At 40.4% G+C, this 24,029-nt stretch overlaps 1 non-coding gene across 1 annotated transcript; it reads right to left on the bottom strand.

The window, feature by feature from the left end:
- Positions 1 to 14,646: 14,646 nt before the first annotated feature.
- On the bottom strand, positions 14,647 to 14,752 carry LOC145566218 (small nucleolar RNA R71). Its single transcript, XR_014095383.1, has one exon. It is a non-coding gene; the product is annotated as a small nucleolar RNA R71 (small nucleolar RNA).
- Between the last annotated feature and the right edge of the window lie 9,277 nt (positions 14,753 to 24,029).

Genomic DNA, 24,029 nt, shown 5'->3' with positions numbered 1-24,029 from the left:
AAGAGGAGAGGACTACGCCTCCTCACAAGGTTGAACTTAAACCCCTTCCTCCTTTACTTAAATATGCTTTTCTTGATGATAGTGAGAGTTATCCCGTTATTGTCAATGCTAAACTTGATGATACCTCTCTTGGGAAACTCCTAGTTGTTTTAAGGGAGTATAGAGGTGTCATTGGGTACAAAATTGATGACATTAAGGGGATAAGTCCTACTATATGCATGCATAAGATTTTACTTGATGATGATCATGCTTCCTCGATTGAGCACCAAAGAAGGCTCAATCCAAACATGAAGGAAGTTGTGAAAAAATAAGTTTTAAAACTTCTTGAAGCGGGCATAATCTACCCTATCTCCGATAGTAAGTGGGTTAGCCCGGTTCAAGTTGTGCCTAAAAAAGGAGGCATGACCATCATCAAGAATGATAAGGGTGAGACCATTTCTACGAGGTCGGTCACCGGGTGGAGGATGTGTATTAATTATCGAAAATTGAATAAGTCCACCCGGAAAGACCACTTCCCACTCCCCTTCATCGATCAAATATTGGAAAGACTAGCATCACATAGTCACTATTGTTTCTTGGATGGATACTCGGGATTCTTCCAAATCCCAATCCAACCCGAGGATCAAGAGAAGACTACATTCACATGCCCTTTTGGCACCTTTGCTTATCGAAGGATGCCATTTGGACTTTGTAATGCACCTTCCACATTTCAAAGGTGTATGATGTCTATTTTTTCCGACATGCTTGAATCATCAATTGAAGTATTCATGGATGAATTTTCTATTTTTGGTTCATCTTTTGAAATTTTCCTTTCGAATTTGATTAAAGTATTGAAAAGATGTCAAGAGGTGAACTTAATTTTTAATTGGGAAAAATGTCATTTCATGGTAGAAGAAGGAATTGTTCTTGGTCATGTAATTTCTAGTAGGGGCATTGAAGTAGATCGTGCCAAAATTGAGGTCATTGAGCGCCTTCCACCCCCTACAAATGTGAAGGGGATAAGGAGCTTTCTTGGACACGCGGGTTTTTACCGCCGGTTCATAAAGGATTTTTCAAAAATCGCAAAGCCGCTCATTCAATTATTGGTAAAGGATGCCCCTTTTGTGTTTACTAATGATTGTTTGCTAGCATTTGATAGGTTGAAGGAGGCATTGATTTCGGCTCCTATCATTCAACCCCCTAATTGGGAGCTTCCTTTTGAGCTTATGTGTGATGCTTCGGATTTTGCCATTGGGTCCGTTCTTGGACAAAGGAAGGATAAGAAGCTCCATGCTATCTACTACACTAGCAAAACTTTGGATGATGCACAAAGGATTTACACAACCACGGAAAAGGAGTTTCTAGCCATTGTTCATGCAATTGAGAAGTTTAGGTCATACTTGTTGGGATCTAAAGTCATAGTCTTCACCGACCATGCGACCTTGAAGTACCTCTTGTCCAAGAAGGAACCAAAGCCAAGATTGATACGGTGGGTCTTGCTCTTACAAGACTATGACATTGAGATTAGGGACAAGAAGGGTGCCTAAAATGTGGTGGCCGATCAACTTTCACGGTTGCCTATCCTTGTAGGTGATCTTGATAACTTGCCAATCGACGATTCATTCCCGGATGATCAACTATTTGCTATTCTCCAAGCACCAGCACCATGGTTTGCGGACATTGCAAACTACTTGTCTTGCTCTATTCTTCCTCCCGACCTCTCCTATTAATAAAAAAGGAAGTTTCTTCATGATGCTCGCCAATACTTTTGGGACGACCCCTTGCTCTTCATACAAGGTGTTGATGGCCTTTTTAGAAGGTGTGTCCCGGATAATGAAATTGAAGATGTTATCACAATGTGTCACTCCTCACCTTGTGGAGGACATATGAGTGCCAAAAAGACCTTGGCGAAAATATTGCAATGCGTTTTCTTTTGGCCAACAATGTTCAAAGATGTGTGGGGTGTGGTGAAAGCTTGTGACCGGTGTCAAAGAACCGGTAATATTTCAAAAAGAAATGAAATGCCTTTGAACAACATCCTTGAACTTGAAATTTTTGATGTATGGGGCATCAATTTTATGGGGCCTTTCCCGAGCTCTTTTGGGAACAAGTTCATTCTATTGGTCGTCGATTACGTATCAAAGTGGGTGGAAGCGGTTGCATCTCCTACTAATGATGCTAAGGTTATGGTCAAGCTCTTCAAAAGAGTAATTTTCCCAAGGTTTGGAGTGCCCCGGGCTGTGATTAATGATGGAGGTTCACACTTTGCAAAGCGATCCTTTCAAGCTCTCCTTGAGCAATATGGTGTGAGGCACAAGGTGTCATTAGCTTACCACCCCCAAACAAGTAGTCAAGCTGAAATTTCAAACCGGAAGTTAAAAATGATCCTTGAGAAAACGGTGGATAGGTCTAGAAAAGATTGGTCTACAAAGCTTGATGATGCTCTATGGGCCTATCGCACCGCGTTCAAAACTCCTATTGGCACCACACCATACAAGCTTGTTTATGGGAAGTCATGCCACTTGCCGGTAGAACTTGAGCATCGGGCTCATTGGGATATCAAAACATTGAATTTCGACCTTCAAAGCGCCGGTGAGAAGAGGTTGCTTGACCTCCACGCCTCGGAAGAATTAAGAATGGATGCATATGAGAGTGCAAGGATTTACAAAGAAAAGACCAAGGCTTGGCATGACAAGCATATTAGCAAAAGGGAGTTTAAGGGAGGTGATAAGGTCCTACTTTTTAATTCCCGGTTGAAGTTATTTCCGGGTAAGCTTAAGTCAAGATGGAGTGGACCTTTCACCGTTAAGAAGGTGTTTCTATATGGAGCGATAGAAATCTCAAATGACAATGGTGAATCGTTCAAAGTGAATGGCCAAAGGCTTAAGGCATACTTTGACGGTTTTGTGCATGAGGAAGCCAAGGTTGTTCACCTTGATAAGTTTGATGTTCCCTACTCTCATTGATCTCGCAATGTCGTCAAGCTAGTGACGTTAAAAGAGCGCTTCCGGGAGGCAACCCGAGTTTCTCAACTCTCTCTCTCTCACAAACTATTATTTAATTTCCATCACTCTTACTATTACTAACTTTTCTCTCAATGTGTTTTGTAGGTGTTGATGAAAAGAAAAGTAAGAAAAGGTTTTTGTGGAAGTGAATTAGTAGATAATAATAATAATAATAATAATAATAATAATAATAATAATAATAATAATAATAATAATAATAATAATAATAATAATAATAATAATAATAATAATAATAATAATAATAATAATGATGATGATGATGATAATGATAATAATTTTATTATTATGCCTTACTACTACTATTATTCAAAAAAAAAAGGGAAGGATCGTGCAGCAACAGGTCTGCACGGACGTGCAGAGCATCGCACGTCCGTGCAGAGGCAGTCAAAAGCAATCAGAAATTATGAAATAAATTTCTCTAGATAGGCACGGACGTGCCAAATTAAGCACGTCCGTGAAAGGTGGCTAAGCATGTCCGTGCTAAGTCCTGCACATCCGTGCTAAACAAGTCAGTATGTTACCTAAATTTCTGTCTGAGGCTGCACGTCCGTGCCAAATTACGCACGTCCGTGCAACTTAGCACGTCCGTGCCACATATTGCACGTACGTGCCATATAAGTCAGTACCCTACCCACGTTTTTGTCTGAGGCTGCACGTCCGTGCCAAATGTTGCATGTCCGTGTCGCCCCGAAAATGGCTGGCAGCAGCACGGTTATAACATAAAAAAAAAATAAAAAAAAAATTCACTCCTTCACACTCTCTATCTCACGATTCTCACTCCTCCTCTCTCTAAAACTCTTACTTCCTCCTTCAAAACCCACTAAATTCTCCATTCTCACCCAAATCCTCACCCAAATTCAACAGTTTTCTCCAAAATCTTCACTCCATTTCAACATTTTCACAATATACTACTCCTTTCTCACATTCAAACCCAAAAATCACCCAAAATACTCAAACCCTAACCTTGAAAAATCAATTTGGGGGTTTTCTTTGGAGTTGAAGTTCAAGACAATTGGTTGAAGGAGTAAGTTCAAGCAAGCAAGAGGAAGGTTAGAAAGGTTCATTTGCGGGTTTTACACCCACGATAAGTAGGGCTGTGCGCGGTGCGGTTTGGTGTGGTTTGGATCTGAAACCGCACCAAACCGCAAAATTGCGGTTTGTGATTTTTTCAAACCGCACCAAACCGCAATTTTATACAAACCGCACCGCAAAATACAGTTTGGTGCGGTGCGGTTTGCGGTTTTTCCATAATTTTTTTACCTCACAAATAATGATTATTTGCTAATCTTTTGTTATGAAATTTTTACTTGGAAACTGTACAACTATGCAAATAATTCAATAAAGTAGTGCTTTACTTCAATGTTAATAGTGACCCAGTAACATGCCAAGGCAAACATGGAGCAAAATCATTAAGTAAGCCACAACCACTCCATTACAACTCCAAAGCATAAGAAACGGAGAGTAATAAGAAAGAAAAACTTTGGTTTTCTTAATAATGACCCACACAATTCAGTACATATAAATACAATATAAGAGTCTTTTTTCCATATAAGAGTCTTTGCATTAAATTGCGGTTTGCGGTGCGGTTTGGTTTGAAATTTTTTTGAAACCGCACCAAACCGCAAAACCGCGGTTTGGTCAAATTTGAAAACCGCACCGTAATTTCCAAACCGCAAACCGCACCAAACCGCAAAATTGCGGTTTGGTGCGGTCTAGACCGTACTTTGCACAGCCCTAACGATAAACTCGGTATAATCGTTCCTCCCTTTTACTAATTTCATGTTTAATTCCTTGAATTTTTGCATGAAATTGCTTGAGAAAGTTTGTTTGAATTGGTTGTGAGTGATTGATAGTTGATAATTGAAAAGCATTATTGAGTTTGAATGAATTTTGGTGTGTTTTGAGGATTGGATTTTTTTTTAAGTAAGGTTGAAAAATTGATTTTCATGAAGGAAGAACATGCTTGTTTAGGTGGATTGTTGTGTTGGTTTGTTTGATAATATTGCATGAAATCGATGTAGAATTGTTGTAGATGCATTATTGAAGTGGTCTTTGTTGCTTGGTGATTTGCTTGTTTTAGGTGGGAGACTTAGAACTTGACTTGATTGTGTTGTGTTCATTGGCCTTATATGAGCTTTGGTTGGTCGACTTGTGTACTTAGTCTCTTTGTGTGGTTGCGAGGTGATTATTTTGTCTTGGTTTGTTTTATTGCATTGCATTGACCGACCATGTCTAGAAGAAATCGACCTAGAAACACGGATGCTAGGTACCGCAACCCCTCTCCTCCTCCTCCCGTTGATCCACCACAAATGGACACTATGGGAATCGTGTTCAATGACCCAACATTTTTGAACAACTATGTAAGAATAAGTAGGAGGAGATTTCGACCTACAAAGTTCTATGACGAGGGTGTTGTCGAGGCTTTGGGGATAGGGGACGATGTTAGGATGCTTTTCAAGGGTTGTGGCTTAGGAAATTGGCTAGATTTAAGCGCCCCGACCTACAAAAGGTTGACACTTGAGTTCCTCTCCACCCTTCAAGTGCAACGGGACAAAAATAGATCCCCCCGCCGCCTTACCTTCCAACTCATGAACACCCAACACAACTTGAACATAAAGAGGGTGAACCAAGCTTTTGGGTGGCCAATTAACGGCACCATAGGACCAAAGGATAGCCCCCCCCCCCCCCCCCGTAACTATTGTGCGGGTGAGTTTTGGAGGAAGATCACCGGCCTTTTTTACTACAACCCTAGGACTGATAAAGCTACGACCATAATCCACCCCGCCTTTAGGATGTCACAGCGCACCGTAGCGAACACGACGTTCGCTAGAGGTGATAGTTCGGGTGTAGTGTCCACTAGGGAGCTTCACTTCCTATGGCACTTGAGCGAGGGTAGTACGGCCCTAGATGTAGGGGCCTGGTTAGTCGACAACCTAGAGGATGTTGCCACTGGGTCCGGCAACATCACCATAGGTGGCATGATCACTATTATTGCTTCTGCTCTTAACCTTGATTTTGCAGATGAGCAGGTTTTCCCAGGGCCGACGCAGCTAGACATGCAGTCTCTTAGGACCATGAGATGGGTTGCGGACGTGGAATGGTCGCATCCTTACTTGTGGCACGTGAGTGGCCGCCCCTATGCCTACCTCCCCGATCTGGAGCGGACCTTCATCTACGACGAGAGCAACTGGGTCTTCGAGAGGGACCACCCTTGGATTCCCGTTGATGATGAAGAAGAGCATGAGCAAGAACAAGAACAACCACAACAACAACAACCGCAACAACAACATTTCCAACAACAATTCCAGCAACAACAACAATATGAGTACCAACAAGGGTACCAAGAAGGGTACCAAGGTCAAGGCATGGGTGAGGGCAACCCACCCCTTTCCTTCGAGCAACAAATGCAAATGATGAATGTCGGGTTCAACCGCATGTCCACCGAGTTCGAGACTATGAGAAAGTCTCACGAAGACATGAGGTCCTCCTACGACAATATGAGGAAAAGCTTTGAGGGTCTTCGATCGGAATTAGGTGAATTTCGGAACGTCTACCGACATTGGTACCCCGGGGGCTCAAGCTCCCAAGGAGGCCCGAGCCAATGAGTTAGTTCTCTTTCTTCCCCTTCTTGTGCTTTAATTGTTTTAACATTGGGGACAATGTTTATCATAGCTTGGGGGGAGTCTTTCTCTTTGGTTCATATGTTGGTTCTTGTATGTTCTTGTTGGTATAAACTTTGCATGTAGTTTGTTCCTTCCCCTAGCATCCAAACCCCTAAACATCCAAATTTGCTCCCTTTGAAATCCAACACCCTAAATCCAAATCTCTTAATATGTGAATAATTCTCTTCTCTTCTCTCTTTATTTATTTAGATGTATAGTTGTGCTTCAATTTTATTTTTTTTTTATGATTAGCTTAGTTTTCTTAACTTTTTATCTATTCTTGCTTTCTAGTAACCCTTAGTAAAAAAAAAAAAAATGGCCCTTGGATGAGACTCAAATGACGATGCTTATATGATTTGCTTGCTTGACTCTTGAGTGATGAGTAAAAGTTCTTTTAGAAGGGTGTGTGCAAGAGTTGGGGTCATTTAGAGGCTTATTAATCTTGATTGCATTAGAGTATATGAAATGAAAACCTATGAATGCTCAATTGCACGTCTAGTATAGGATATTGTCAAATTTGCCTAAAGTAGGATATGTTTGAATCGAATTGCGGTCCCTTGTGCCCTTGATGTTCCTCCCCTCCTCCCCCAAAATGAAACTCTTTTAGGGAATTGGTTCTATTTGTATCTTGTGTAATAAGTGGCATAATAAGCCACATGTATCGAATAAAAGAAAGAGCCGCTCACAGTTAAAAGAGGCGAGGGCAATGAATGTTAAAAAAAAAAAGAAAAGAAAAGAAAAAAGAAAAAAATAGAAAAAGAAAAGGAGATCAAAAACTCCTCCAAATTTCTCAAAGTTTTCACTTTTTCTTCTCTAGAGGTCAATTTGTGGATGCCTCCCACACACTATCTATTAAGATGTTTCTTGTGTAAATTTCCGAATTAGAGCGTAGTTGAAAGGGCTTGGGAGTGCATTTTGGGAGGTGGACTTGCATTTTGAGATTTTATAACCGAAAGAGGGCTTTTTTCAACTTTGGAATATCTAGACGTGCTCTAATGAACTAGTAAAAGGTATAAGGAAGTATCCTAGTGCAACCTTGCTTAATTCTCCTCTCTACCCCCAACTCATGTGCACATTTGTATGATCGGTAATTCTTGAAAGTCGCTCACTTGTCTTGCTTGTGATTTATATCCCGATGAGTTGACTTGGGCAATAAAAACACTGGTTTTGGTTTATATTGATCACCTTGATGATGATGATGTGTTTTGACAATTTTGGCATGGTTTTTGTGAGTTTTGGGTTAAGCTTAAGGGAAAACCTCACGAGATAAAAACTCGCCCTCTTAGGCGACTTAGGGGTTTAAATTGCTTTTCACTTGTGCTAAAAGTGTTTATGGTTCTTGCCATGCGGATTTGTGTTTGTGTTTTCTCTTTAAGTATCTTTCCTTGGTTTGATCATTAGCAAGTAATCTTCCTTCTTGATTTGACATGTTTGTTTTGCTCGAGGACTAGCAAAAGCTTAGCTTGGGGGGATTTTGATAACTTGTTATTTGATACGATTTTAGAGTGATTTCGAACCTTGTTTACTTGGTATATTAGCATTTTGGTTCACTTTTACTCTGATTTTGTTCAGCTTTTGTGTATCCCCTGCTTCATGGGTTGTTAGTGTTTTTGTTGGGTTTTTAGGTTCAAAGACGACCATTTGAGGCATTTGGATGATAAACCGAGGTTAGAAGCCGAAACAATGGAGCAAAACCGAAGAAAAGTGAAGATAAAGGCCTTAGAGAGTCTGCACGGACGTGCAAACTATGGCACGTCCGTGCAGAAGTGTTCCAGCACGACCAGAAGCTACTGTCTACTGCTTTCAAGGCCTGCACGTCCGTGCCTGTTCCTGCACGTCCGTGCAGTTTGCTCAGCCCAAATCAGTATCAAAACTGATTCTACTGAACAAGGCCTGCACGTCCGTGCCATATTTGGCACGTCCGTGCAGGATGCCCTGGCCAAAACAGTACCTTCTGCCTCCCAGGTGCACGCCCGTGCCAACCTCAGCACGTCCGTGCCGGTATAGCTGCACGTCCGTGCCAAACTTAGCACGTCCGTGCTGACCTGTAGCCGTGCCCGACTCTTGTTTTCTCCGTCCTTTTTATTTGGGGGTCTTTATAAATAACACCTTGAGCTCATTTGTACGGCAGCCAAGTTTTTAGTGCTACCTCTTAGTTTGCAATTGTAAAAACACAAATATTCTCAAATCATTAGTTAGATTATAATTATTAGCTTGGAAATTTCATTCTCAATCATTGTAGAAGACAAGTTCCACCATTGATATTCAAGTTGAAGCTTCTAGTAACATTTTCTCACTCTTCTCTTCCATTTTAATTGCTTTGATTGTTAATTATCTTGCTTAATTCTTGTATGCTTAGATTGTTATTTAGCTTAATCTTTAGTTAATTCTTGTTCATGAGTTACTTGAAATCCTTAATTGCTTTAATCTCCATGGATTGTGAGTAGTCTAATTTTCTAGGGTTTGGGTAAAACCCTCAATGTAGTCACTAATTACTTGTTGCATGTGTTAATTTGGTAATTGTTGGGTGTTAATTAGTTGAGCTTAAGTGGTTTAATTGCTTAGTTCTTGTATATGGCCATTGCTAGAAATATTATCTAAGCTTTCTTAACGAAGGATCGAGAGATGAGCTTGAGTTAGCTCCCTTATGCTTAATTGACTTGAAATGCCATGAGAATAGGAATTTCCAGTCAAGGGAATGTTTTTGTCATCGTGATTATGCTTTAATACTTGTTTTATGCTTTGTAACCACGAGAGTAGGTTGTATTCATAATTCGAGTAATCTCTCTAGCTTGAGAGAGTAGTTGGGTGCTTTAGATGACTTCCCCTATATTATCCCCTCAAATTACCATTGTTTGCTACTTACTAATTGTGATTTGTGACGAAATTGAGTGGTATATCTCAAGCCCTGGAACTCTCTAAATATTGTTAATCTCCCCCTAGCTTTAGTTGACTTGAACTAGCACTTGTTACATAAAACCAAACCAATTTCGACTTCTTTTAGCTTATTTATGCGGTAGTTTTTCGGTGGTTGATTCAACGCCTCTCTTGGGTTCTACCCTTTTTTACCCTTTATATTAGCTAGTGAGACCAAGATAGGACTTTATCTTTGGTAGGCTCGACGACGGCCTATCAATTGCTCAGGTCAGGAAGCTAAGCAAGTATACAATGTTTCTTTTAATGAATGTTGTCCTGAAAGACGATCAAACATGCACAGTGTTTAAACAAGATTTCATGATAAAGGGCTTTTAAAGGGAAGGATGATTGATATGGATATGGATGTGTGAGTGAACTGTGTGAATGTGATACTAAGGCTGGCTGCAAGGGTTATGGTGATGGAAATAGATGTGAGAAGAGTCAAAGATGATGACTCTTCAGGCTGGGTAAGCTAATTATGTGGGTTCAAGCCCCCAAGTCTAGCTTTAAATGGGTAGGGGTAAGCATTGGATATTCTTTGACTCAATCAAGCATGGGTATGAATATAAATGTGAACATGAATGTGAATGTGGTCGCACCTCGATGTGAGGTTGCCTACGTATCCGTTAGGAATCATGCTAACGTAGCTCTAGCCAAAATTTGCACAAGTGTATGTACACCTCAAAGAGGTCTTTCAAGGGTTGTAATGTGGTTAAGTTGATGGTTTAGGGAAAAAAGGGGTAAAAGGCTCAAGACCCGAGAGAAGCCCCCAAGATGTGTAATTGTGAATTTGAAAGTTTTGAATTTTGCAAGTTTATTTTCAACATTTTTTTTTCTTTGATTTTTTTTATTCTTTTGAATCAATGTAGGCAATCTCAGATCATGCGGTCCATCACTCACTTAGCATTCATGTTTCTCAGGCACGGTACCAAGCACTCGATAAGAGACGCAATTCGAGACGTGTTCGTATCAAAGACATTGGAACACTTGCCCTTAGACATTGTTTTATTTTTGCTTTGCTTTTTTTTTTTTACTTGCTTTTAGAATGTTATAAAATTACATATCTTCCAATCCCAAGGTTAAGTGAATGTGGGTTGAAGAAATGAAGGCCAAACGTCAGACGAGGCTCAAAATGGTTGATGAAGAAATGAATATGTGATTGAATGGTTAATGGAGAATGAATGGATTTCAAAGGTTCCTCAAATCATTGGTATACCTTGTGTTCAGTTCAGCAATTGTTTTTTTTTTTTTTTTTTTTAGAATGACATGATCGAATGCAAAGGAAAGAAATGCTCATTGATGGAACATGGCATATAGACATAAGGATAAGAAGAACCTATGCTAGACATATTAAGGGAAAAGGGATGAAACGAAAGACGAGAAAAAAAAATGAAATCTTGTATGGGAACTTGTCTTGTGCTTTGTCTTCATGTTTGCCTATGAATTACTTGTTACCACCAAGAGGTACACGAAGTTTGTTATTGCTGATGCTTTGATTGGAAGAAAAGAAGGAAGGAATGACGTTCCCCTTATTCTTCCAACTCTTAACTAGTGATTCTTGAACTCGAGTATTATGGAACAAAATGAGCTCACTTAATGCATTCACTCAATACTCGAATTGGAAAGGAAGAGTGTATGAAACAATTTTGAAAACTGATGGGAAATACTCCACTCATTCCTATTACGACGGAAAGCGATGCATGCATGGTCCTAGTATACGATCATAAACAATATAGTGCATTACTCGAAGACAAAGTGTGTGCGATTACTCAACATGTGTATTAGGTGAGTTTATTAAGACTCATGGTATGATCGCATGGCTAGATATGAGGACGTTGTGAAAAACAAAGGACCCAATGACTAAATAGCACGGAAGACTAAAAGACAAACTAACTTAATTAATTTTGTCCAATTTTAATGTTTATGCTATTTACTAGGTGAAAACGGTCTATTGGCAATCATTAGTCATAAATAAGATCAACCACAATCAAAGACAAAGAACAGATATTTAGGTTAGCACAAAAATCACAAGAAACTAGGAAGATGACTAGAATTCTAGAAGAGTTAGGACTCATGGGTATGAAAAAATCTATAATCCTATGTTATACGAGTTGACACGGATTAAAGGACTTGGCTAAGACTAGTTTGACACGATTTTTTTTTTTTAAAAATAAAATAAAAAAGGTAACGTTAAAAAGACACCTAAACTGGACAGGTTGTAGTATATCGGTTATAACTTTTGATATGTGACTCTGATTAGGACGACACCAGCTCCAAATGAAAGATAAAACTCGGGGCTACAGATCCATAGGTTGTACGGCACGTAACTCTTTCTAGAACACCGGCTATGACCAAAACAAGTTGACTCTTGTGCAGTACACGAGAATAAAAATCCGGGTTGACTCAAAAATTAAAAAAAAATCTATGGCTCGACTCTAATAATAAAAAAAAAAGGGGTTTGATAAGAGAAAAAAAATTTTTAAAAAGGTCAATAAAAAAATGCACACATAAGCATATCGTCACGCATGATGCAATGAAGTTCGCAACCTAAAGTCAAGTTCTATGTTCGACTATGGTCAAGATTTTGGGTGTCAAAGGGTACCATGGTTAAGAGTTTGGACGTGTTAGCAAGGCAGCCTCCCTTGAGGGTGTATGCCAACGGGCGGCTCCGCGAGTTCGTGATGAAATCGAACTCGACTCCATGGTTTGGGTGGATTTAAAAACTCGGATGAACCCTTATTGCCATGAGCGTTTTCGGGTTGATAGAGCATAAATCCCCCGGGCTAGCCACATACGTAGAACACGTACTATTGTGGAAAAATAGGTAACCTAAAAAAATCATATGCATATGTGACAATTCCAATTAAATCGCAGGAATATTTTTCAAGAATCTTTCAAGTCTCATCCACTCATCTCAATTAAATACCGATCACTCAAATCGATAAATAACCAAGAATGCTCCCCAATGGAGTCGCCAAATTGTAGGCGTCGCTCGAAGTGCGCCTACGTTAAAGCATGTGGTGAATATGCTTAACACTCGTAGGAAGTAGGAATTGACATTACGATTAGGGACAACGATTAGGGACAAATAAAGTAGGGAGCCGCCAACAAGTTTTTTAAGGAACTTGTAAACCGTTCACGGATCATAAAAAGGCAACCACGATAAGGGACAACGATAGGCAACAACGATTGACCCGTGAAGGTTACACCCCATTCATAATCCATGAGATTACTAACTCCATATGGTTCGGAACCACGAAAGGAGGATCGGGGATGATGGTACGAAGTGAGTCATGGAGTCACATTCGCCCGTATTGGCCTCTACTCGATTCTTATAGTGAAAAGTGATTCCTGTGATCTCAAAGGCATACAAACAAAGATTCAATTTGCTCCAAACTATCATTAAGCTAAATTGGTTTAATATTAATGCAACACATAATTCTAAACTATTGTGATCACTTGAATTAACAACAAGATTAAAAAGGAACCTAAACCGGTTGTCCAAATTATCTTATTAGGCGTGATTTCGAAGTACATATTCCCTTTAAACATGCAATATAGTGATCAATAAATAATAATAGAATAAACATTAATATTGGAAGCAATTCAACAATAATAATGTTATTCAAATCAAATATAAAATTAACCTAATCATGATACCAGCAATATTAAAATAAAATAAGAGTAATTAAATTAATTAATTAATTACTCACATTCTGCGCGTTCCTTTAAATTGCTACATCATGAATAAATTGTTAGTAACTTCAATAAAAAAAATATAAAGCAAATGAGAATTAAATTAAATTAATATAGATTTGATTTGGTCCAAACCCTCAGTTATTTATACCTTTCACGCCTTGGTTTAAGGACGAAACCTCGGGTTTAGTATAGACTCCTTGGAGTGCTTAAGGGAAAAATGGTGTAATTAGGAATATAGGTTTAAGGCTTAGAATATGAGAGAGAGAGAGAGAGAGAAGAATTTGAATGTAAAAGAGAGGAAGAGATAAGGATTTGATGATAAAGCTTGTTGATGAATGGAAAAGGGGAGATATGACCTCTATTTATAGAGAAAAAAGAAGGGTCGAAGAAAACAAGATAAGATCCGAATTAAATCGGAATAAAACTCGATAGACTGCAGTTTTTGCGGTTTTGTTTTTATCATATCTTTTGATCCAGAAATCGGAATAAGATAAATAAGATATGGTTGGAAATCTCTTGAAGTCTACTTTCTAACTCAATTAGAATCAGATTAAAATATTTTATAGAACAAAAGATATGTCCGAATTAGTGAGACGGTGTCAGTTTTGGATAGAATTTGACATTTTATTCATATCTTTTCCGTTATAGCTCGGAATTGATATTATAATATATCATTGGAAAGATAATTTCAAGAGCTATCCAACCGTATAAAATTTGGATAAAAACTCTGAGGAACGAAAATAATATATGTCTATCTTTGAACGTCTTTCAATTAGGACTTTTAAAAAAAGGAGTTTTATTCAATTTCAAACTCTTTAATCTTATCTTTTCAAAACGGATAATTAGGATATTTTAGAAACTTGTAGAAGCTTCTAATTAATCCTAATTGGTTTAGGATTTGGATTAAATCATTTGGACCCTCCACATGATCATTGAATCGTAGGTAAGGTGGGCTTAGGTTCGGTTTGGGCTCAATTTAATATTTTGGCCATAACTTATTCGTTATTTCTCGGATTTGGGCTTATAATATATCGTTGGAAAGCTCTTTTAAAGCCCCATCCAACTATTCAATCATTGGACCCAGATTATGGACCAAAATAAACTGTATTAAACGTTTTTATAAAAAGGACACGAAATGAATGATTTTAAAGGACAGGAAATGAATTATTTTGGGTTTAAAAGCACGTAAAGAGGAAAATAAGTTATGGTTTGGGGAAATGGACTAGGAATTGGGTTGGTTTATGAAATGGAAATATGGATTTAAGCACTTCAAGATTAAATACTCAACCCGACGAATAATGGCGGTGAAAGGTTGTTCATCATCGAGTTTAGTTTTGGGGAGACATTTTAAGGTGTCTACACCGAGGCTCGGTCTTTGATTCAAGGTTTTCGCCAAAAGAGTGGTGAGTCTCTAAGTGCGGCATGGGAATGATACAAAGAGCTTCAACGTCAATGCCCACACCATGGGATACCCAAGTATCAACTCATTCACACTTTATATGGAGGTCTTACACCTCAAGGAAGATTAAGCCTAGACGTCGCGGCCGGCGGTCCAATCATGAACAAAGGAGAGCATGAAGTGGAGTGTATTATAGAGGAGGCCGCAAAGCACTATGATGATTGGTATGAAGGAGAAAGGGATGCTACTTCTAGTAAGGGTGTTTATGCATTGGAGCAAGCCAACGCAATCAACAACCTCTCTGCCCAAATCTCCAAAATGACTAAGCAAATGGATGAATTGATGAAAGAAAGGTCCAACCCTCATGGTAATACCTCCCCTTCAACCAAGGGAGGCAATGTTATGGATACTTCCTCCTCCTCTTCTTACAATACAATGCCCCAAGGATGCATGTTTTGTTCTAATTGTGAAACCTATGATCATGATACCTCTCATTGTGTATATGCTTGTGAAGTTCAACCCCTTTCCCATGAACATGATGATAATATAGAAAATGTCAATGCTATGAATTTTACTCCTAGAATGGGAAATGTAGGGAACTTGAGGCCAAACTCCAATCAAATGGGGAATTGGAATCAAGGTGGAAACCGTGGTTGGAACCAAAGTGGTGGTGGTTATGATAACTAATACCATGGTGGGGGAGGCCCTTCCAATTTCAATGGAAGAGGCTACTCTAACCAAAGGGGGTATGTTAATCAAAACCAACAACCTAATTCCCGATACCATGACCATCAAAATCAAAATTTTGGTGATCAAGGTAACATGGGAAATAATCAACAAAGCAACGTTCCTAACCAAGGCACCGGAGGCAAAAGGGGTCAATATGTTTCTAACTATGCCCAAACTAATAGGACTCCGGGTTTCCATCAACCCCAACTTCCTCCACCTCAACAACCTCTTCAACTTGAAGCCCCTCCAAATGATCCCGTGATGGCTAAATTAGATGCTCTATTGAAAATGCGTGAGGAGGATCAAAAGAAACATGAAGAGGCCCAAAAACACACCAATGCTCACATGAAAATGCTTGAGACCCAAATTGCTCAACTTGCATCTAATTCATCCCCCTCTTCTTCTTCTTCTTCTTCTTCTCACATTCCAAGTCAAGGAGTCAACCCAAAACCTTTGTATGTCGTGACAACTAGGAGTGGGAAGGTAGTGGGGAGTGACCCTTTAGTTGAAGAAGAACCCCAAGAAGAGGTGGAGTTAGAGAATGAGGGTGAAAAAACGAATGAGCCATTGAGTGTTGAAAAGGAAAAAATTATTGAGGTGCCAAAGGAAAAAGAAGCCACCCCCTTTCCCCTAAATCGCCAACCTAGAGAGGAGAAGCTACCCTTTCCACAACGATTTGTGAGAGCTAAACTTGATGCCCAATTTGGGAAGTTTTTGGAAGTCATTAAGAATTTGCATATTTCCGTCCCTTTTGTTGATGCTATGAAGAAAATGCCCCACTATTCCAAATTTTGAAAGATCTTTTAAGTGGGAGAAAGGAGTGTGAGACGGTGAGTTTGACCGCCAATTGTAGTGCAATTCTTTCCAACAAACTTCCTACCAAATTGAAAGATCCGGGTAACTTTTCCATCCCTTGTTCTATCAATGGCATTGAATTTGATAATTGTGTGATTTAGGAGCAAGTGTGAGTCTCATGCCCTATTCCGTCTACCAAAAGCTTAGTGTAGGAACCCTCTCCCCCACTAACATTACTCTCCAACTAGCGGACCATTCCGTTAAGTTTCCCATGGGCAAGGTTGAGGAAATTCCCCTTAGGGTAGGAAAGTTCACATTCCCCGTGGATTTTTATGTGCTAGAGATGGATGAGGATGAGAGGATTCCTATAATTTTAGGTAGACCATTTCTATCTACTTCTAGAGCTATCATCGATGTGAAGGAGGGTAAGATATTCTTGAAAATTGACAATGATTCCATTGAGTTTGATTTGAATAATGTCATGCAACAACCCTCCTCAAGTGGTGAATGCTTTAGGGTAGATGTTCTTGATACCGTTCTTAATGAATTTTCTCGCTCCCACTTGCATGCTACTAATGATCCTCTCGAAAGTGTGTTGTTGAATGAATCAAAGATAGTTACTCACAAAGAAGACATACAATTCTATGAGGATTTGCTTGAGGAAAGCAAGAAGGAGTGCAAGGATGCGAGCATGGAAGAAGAGGCTCCTTACATTCATGACCTCTTTCAAGTTGAAGAAAGAGAAGAGAGCCCCAATGGTAAGGGAGCACCAAAGGTAGACTTGAAACCTCTACCTTTGGGCTTGAGGTATGCATTTCTTGGTCCCGATGAGTCTTTCCCCGTGATTGTCAATTCTAACCTAATGGAGGAGCAAACCTCCCTATTGATCAATGTTTTGAGAAAACACAAGAAAGCTTTGGGTTATACCATTGATGATATCAAAGGTATAAGTCCATATTTATGTATGCACAAAATTGATCTAGAGGGAGATGCCAAACCCGTTAGACAAAGGCAAAGAAAGCTTAACCCTTCCATGCAAGAGGTTGTGCGGAAGGAAGTGGATAAGCTTCTTGATGCGGGAATTATTTACCCAATTGCTCATAGTGATTGGGTATCTCCCGTGCAAGTTGTGCCTAAGAAAGGGGGAACGACGGTAGTGAAAAATGATCATGATCAACTAGTGCCCACTAGACTTGTTACCGGTTGCGTATGTGTATTGACTATCGCCAACTTAACACAAGTACATGCAAAGATCATTTTCCACTATCGTTCATTGATCAAATGTTGGAAAGGCTTACAAAGTATTCCTTCTATTATTTCCTTGATGGTTACTCGGGATTTTTCCAAATCCCGATTGACCCCAAGGATCAAGAGAAGACGACTTTCACATGCCCCTACGGTACTTATGCGTATCGTAGGATGCCTTTCGGGCTTTGTAATTCCCCCGCAACATTCCAACGTTGCATGATGTCCATTTTTAGTGATATGATTGAGGATGAGATAGAAGTCTTCATGGATGACTTCTCCGTTGGAGGAGCCACCTATGAAGATTGACTATCTAATTTATCTTGTTGCTTAGAAAGGTGTGAGAGGGCTAACCTCGTGTTGAATTGGGAAAAGTGCCACTTTATGGTGGAAAGTGGGATTGTTCTTGGGCACAAAATTTCCCATGCCGGCATTGAGGTAGATAGAGCCAAGGTAGAGGTCATTGAAAAACTTCCTCCCCCCACCAATGTGAGGGAAGTGAGATCCTTTCTTGGCCATGCCGGGTTCTATAGGCGCTTTATAAAAGATTTTTCAATGATTGCTAAGCCTCTCACATCCCTATTGCAACAAGATAAGGAGTTTGTGTTTGATGATGCTTGTCAAGAGTCTTTTTGTAGGTTGAAAGAAGTCCTTTGCACCGCTCCTATTGTCCAAGGCTCGGATTGGTCTCTTCCATTTGAGCTCATGTGTGATGCAAGCGACGAGGCCATTGGATCGGTTCTTGGACAACGAAAGGATGGGAAACTTCATGTCATACATTATTTGTCTAAAACTCTCAATGATGCCCAACGAAACTACACAACTACCGAGAAGGAGTTCCTAGCGGTTATTCACTAATTTGAGAATTTTAGGACCTACCTCATTGGTTCTAGGACAATTGTGTATACCGACCACTCGGCTCTCAAATATTTGATAGGAAAGAAGGAAGCTAAACCGAGGTTGTTCAGATGGGTTTTAGACCTCCAAGACTTTGATTATGAGATGAGAGACAAGAAGGGAGCCGAGAATGTGGTGGCGGGTCACCTTTCAAGGTTGGGCGGTGCAAGGTTTGAAGATGATGGTTTGCCAATAGAGGACGCTCTAAGGGATGATGTGCTATATGCCCTTGAAGTGAAGTCGGATCCATGGTATGCGGATATTGTGAATTACTTGGCTTGTAATGCCGTACCACCGGATTTCACTTCACAACAGCGTCGAAAACTCAAGCACGAGGCCAAGAGATACATTTGGGATGATTTCATTTTATTGAAGAAAGGGGTCGATGGTTTGTTAAGGAGATGCGTCCCCAACGATGAGGTTCAAAGTGTTCTCCATATGTGCCACTCTTCTCCTTGTGGTGGGCATATGAGTGCTCAAAAGACCGCCTCAAAGGTCCTACAATCTATGCTCTTTTGGCCTTCTCTATTCAAGGATGCTTGGATTTTTGTTAAGACTTGTGATAGATGTCAAAGGATGGGGAATATTTCTAGGAGGGATGAAATGCCGCAAAACCCCATCCTTGAGCTTGAAGATTTTGATGTGTGGGCTATAGATTTCATGGGCCTTTTATTTCTTCACATGGGAACAAATATATTTTGGTTGTCGTTGACTATGTCTCAAAGTGGGCGGAGGCCGTGGCTTCCCCTACGAATGATTCTAAGGTACTGATTAATCTTTTCAAGAAAGTGATTTTCCCGAGATTTGGTGTTCCAAGAGCCATAATCAGTGATGGGGGGTCACATTTCAAGCACCACACCTTCGTTCGACTTCTTGATAAATATGGAGTGTCTCATAAGCGGGGGCTTGCTTACCACCCTCAAACGAGTGGTCAAGCGGAGATCACCAATAGAGAGCTCAAGGTGATCTTGGAGAAGACGGTTGCTAGAACAAGAAAGGATTGGTCTTCTAAACTCATCGACTCTCTATGGGCGTATAGGACCGCCTTCAAAACTCCAATAGGGACCACTCCCTATAAGCTTGTCTATGGGAAAAATTGTCACTAGCCCGTAGAGATGGAGCATCGAACGCATTAGGCAATCAAGCAAATCAACTTTGATCTCCATAGTGCGGGTGAGCAAAGGCTCCTAGAGCTACATGAGTTAGAGGAGTTGAGAATGAATGCCTACGATAGCGCAAGCATGTATAAGGCGCGGACTAAGGCTTGGTACGATGGTCAAATTGTCAAGAAGGAATTTGTCAAAGGCCAAAAAGTCCTCCTATTCAACTCCCGCTTGAAGCTTTTCCCGGGCAAGCTTAGGTCAAGGTGGAGTGGGTCGTACATTATCACGGAGGTGTTTCCATATGGCGCTTATGAGATTTCCCAAGACGGGCATACTCCATTCAAAGTGAACGGTCACCGGCTCAAGCTCTACTACGAAGGATTCCTAAGTGATGAACCAATTTTTGTGACTCTTCTTGATATGCATCATCAATTTGACCCTCCTTGATCGATTCAAGGAACGTCGAGCTAACGACGTAAACCAAAAGCGCTTCTGGGAGGCAACCCGAGTCTCTAACCCTTTTTCTCTTTCTTCCTTTCTTGATGCTTTGTTATTTTCCTATCTACAATGTTGGATTGTTGGATTTTTGAATTTTGATTGTGTTGGAATTTTTGGTATGCTTTGCCTTAGCATGATGGTATGGTGTTTAGTATGTTTTAAAGAGGGGTGTTTGTGCATATGGTGTTGCAAAATGGGCATTTTTTAAAAAAGCCAGGTGGTTCGACCGAACTCCCTGAAGGTTCGGTCGAACCTTTTGAAAGATTTTCCCGAACCTTCTTGAGTTCGGTCGCACCTTCTCTGGAACCTCAAGTTGAAAACTTTCTGCCAGAATTGCAGAAATTAATAATCTAGAGCAGGTTCGACCGAACCTAGGAGAGGTTCGACCGAACCTTAGTTCGCCCAAACATTGCTGTGTTCGGTCGCACCTACTCTGGAATTAAAAACTTAAAAACTTTCTGCCATTTTTGTGAATTTCAAGTTAAAGAGAATGTTCGACCGAACCTTCAGCAAGTTCGGCCGAACCATTTCAAGAGTTTGACCGAACTTACCCATGGTTCGGCCGAACCTTTGTCGAATTTTCAAAAAAAAAAAAAAAGGGGGTCGCTCTTCTTTTCTAATTCATTTCTTTTGGCCCTCTCTCTCTCTCTCCATTCTCCTCCTTCTCACTCTAACCTCCATTGCAATCCCCTCCTACAATCTCAAACCTCCATCAAAATCACTTCAATCTTCTCTTTTTCTCACTTATTTTCCATCCTCTACTCCATTTCTACAATCTCCACCAAAAATTCCTCACAAAAATCCCATCTTTTCATTTCCCCCAATTTCTAGGGTTTGAGTGTTTTGGTGTTTTTGGGTTTCTACTTACTTACAATCAATTGTGGTATGGTTTTCCTAACTTTTGCAAGTTCATTTCTTCATTTTCTCATAGTTTTACCATGTTTTGCATGTTTAAATATGAATTGTGGTATTCTTGAAATTGTTAGTAATAACTTGCTTGATTCTTGTGGTTCTTTGGATTTACATGTTGCAATTGATTGGTAATTGATAGTAGAACATGTTGTTATCATGATTATGCATGTATACCTTGGTTTTATTTGATCTCAATGTCTTTGCTTAAAAATGTTGATTTCATGCTAGGGTGTTCATGCTACTATTTGATGATTGAGGAATTCATGAATTGGATGTTGTTGGAGAATGATTCTTGTTGTTTTTGGTTTGATTTTGATGGTTTGGTGAATGATTATCACGTTAGGAGACATCATGCCAAAATTCACCTAGACTTTGTTAGGACTTATATATGAATGTCATAGGGTTTCTTGCCCATGACTTGGTTTAAATGTGTCCATTTATGCCTTGAATTGTATTTTTGTCATCTTCTATATCTATTTCACAACTCAAGGCAACTACTTTCACGCATACACTTTTACCGTGGCTAGCTTCTTATGTCATCTCTTATCAAATTTTCCTAATAATAGCTCTTGGTAATTTTGTAGAATCATGGTTTTCGGCAAGAGCAAGTCAAAGAGGAAGAGGGTGGGTGAATCTTCATCAACGAGTTTCCCGCGTCCTCCCGGCATAAATGATCATAGCATAATTGCTCCGAATGAGCACTTTTGGGACGTCTACAAAGCCCTCATCAATCGTCTCATCCGTTCAACAAGGTTCTTTTGTCCTACAACGTTGCAAAAGCTCGGTATATTGGATGAGGTAGTCCGGTTAGCACAAAATTTTGGATGGGGTGAATTCATCTACCTTCATGCTCACACCTATGAGCGAGTGACTTTGGAATTCCTTGCCTCTCTCCGCAAGGAAGTCATAGAGCTGGAGTTTAACGATGAGGAACCTCAACTTGTGATACATTTTCGCATGTTCAATGAGGATCACTCCCTCACCGAGAGTGATCTAAACGAGATTTTCCATTGGCATGCGACCGGGCTAGATCATCCTTGCGAGATGACTTCCACTCATCGCATCCCCTACAACGAGCAAGAATGGTGGAGGAGCATATCCACCGGGGATAGTTTTCGAACTAACACATCTAAGGTCAACAACATCATCCACATAGCCATGAGATATTTTGCTCGGCTTCTCCAATATGTCGTGCTCTTCAAAGAAAACCTCGGCTCAATGGTTAAGGATGAGGTAGCTTGTCTATTTTTGGCCGACAACCCTCAGCGCCTCAAGTTCCAATGCTCCTCCACCTTCATCCAAAGGCTTTTGGATACTCGGGACAACCGTCTTGGTGACGACATTTTTATGGGGGGCATGACCACTATCATTGCCCTTTCCTTGAAAGATGAATCTTACAAGGAGCAAATAGAAATGCTCCCCTTTGTGCATCGAACCCGAGAGGAAGTCACCGACGAGTTTCCTCCCTATTCTCTCTCCCTTAGTGCTCTCCGTCACAATCGCTTCATCAACTACTCCACAAGCAAGCGCAAATTCATACTCTTAGTGGACAAAGAGGTTGAATGGTGTGTCCTTCCGAACCCATCCCTCACTACGGTGGACCACTCCTCTCCTCTCAAATGGAAGATCCCCCGGCAGCACAACCCCGATGAATTAAGAAGAACAAGAGCCCGGGGTGCAGTTCCTCATCCTCCACCGGTCCACCGCCAGGAGAAAATCGTTCCCCCCCTTAGCGGGGGAGGTGAGGCATCTTCCTCTTCCTCCTTTCCTCCTTTTGATATGAGTGCCCTCCGTAGTACCCTCGAGGATATCCGCTGGGATAACCAAGCTTCCATTGAACAATGGGGGTACTACGGGAGGATGAATTATGATAAACTTGTACAAACGGGCATCTAAGCGCCCTAACTACCCCTACCACCCCCCTCAAGAGGGTCCGGTTCCACATTGGAACCCCTATGACCCAACAACCCTACCCCCAATGTCTACCCCTATTGGGAAGGTCCCATCGACCCTTCTCAACGCATTGGCACCCCACCTTATGATCCTTATCGTCCGGGTAGGTGAGATCCGGCTCGCACATCCACCCCAAACCATTTTGATGGTGGTTAGGGTGAATAGGAGTGGCCCTATGAGCATTTTAACCAACCCTTCCACCCATATATGGACACTCCCGGGTTCAATTTTGAGAACCCCCCTCGACCTAGAGGGCAAGGAGAAAGGACCCCATGATGAGGGTTCCCTTCCTCCCCCCCCCCCCCGGAACTTCTAACTTTTAACTTTTGTTCGGGACGTGCAAACGACTAGTGTAGGGGAGGATGTTCCTTTTGGGTTGGTTGAAGTGTACATAGGAGGGTAGTGTGGTAGGGTAGTGGCTTGTACATGAGGAGGACTATTGAGGATTGTGGCCTTGTTGTAGTTGATGACGTTGTGATGTGATGATGATGATGATGATGTGATGGTGATGATGGTGATGTTTTTATGATGATTTTTGATGATTTCTGATGATTCTTGAGCTTTGTGTAGGCGAAGATGCTCCCAAGGAAAAATCCAAAATTCCCGACAATCCAAATTCCCTTAATCCAAACTTTGTAGATAGCTTTTTATTTATTTTTTATTTTTATTTATAACTTTAGTCTTTTTCTTTGGTTTCTAACTTTTTCTTGTTTTGTCATAGTTTCTTTTGTTTTGTCTCACCTTTCTTGAAGCTTGAAAGCGGAGACGAAGGAAGTTAAGGAGCAACACATGCTCCTTTGGTGAGATTGTATAAATTATCTTGTCTTCCATTTCAAGCGGCATTTGGTGAGACCTTTCCTCTCTTTTATTTTCTCTTTCTTTGAGTGTTTAGTCTAGGTTTAGCTTAGGAAGAAGTTGAATGGTTCGAGGATGTTTGCTTTTGGTTCTATGGAACCTGGGATCGTTGATGTTGTTATCGAACGATTACTTGTATGACAATTGGGATTTTATTGGATTATATGCCTCGTGTGTGAACCTTTTTTATTTCTTCCTCTTTCTTTTGTTTTGTTTTTCCCTTTTTTTGTGTTACAAACATGACTATGACAAGTAAAAATGATTTTTGATGTGGAATGTGCTCATTCATTTGGTTGTGTATGCCTTTTATGATGTTGCATCTTTGAATGATTATTTTCCTAATTGATGAGGGTTTGCACGG

The sequence above is a fragment of the Chenopodium album genome, chromosome 1 (assembly GCF_948465745.1).
Source record: "Chenopodium album chromosome 1, dcCheAlbu1.1, whole genome shotgun sequence".
NCBI lineage: Eukaryota > Viridiplantae > Streptophyta > Magnoliopsida > Caryophyllales > Amaranthaceae > Chenopodium > Chenopodium album.
This window is presented reverse-complemented; position numbering and strand designations above follow the sequence as displayed.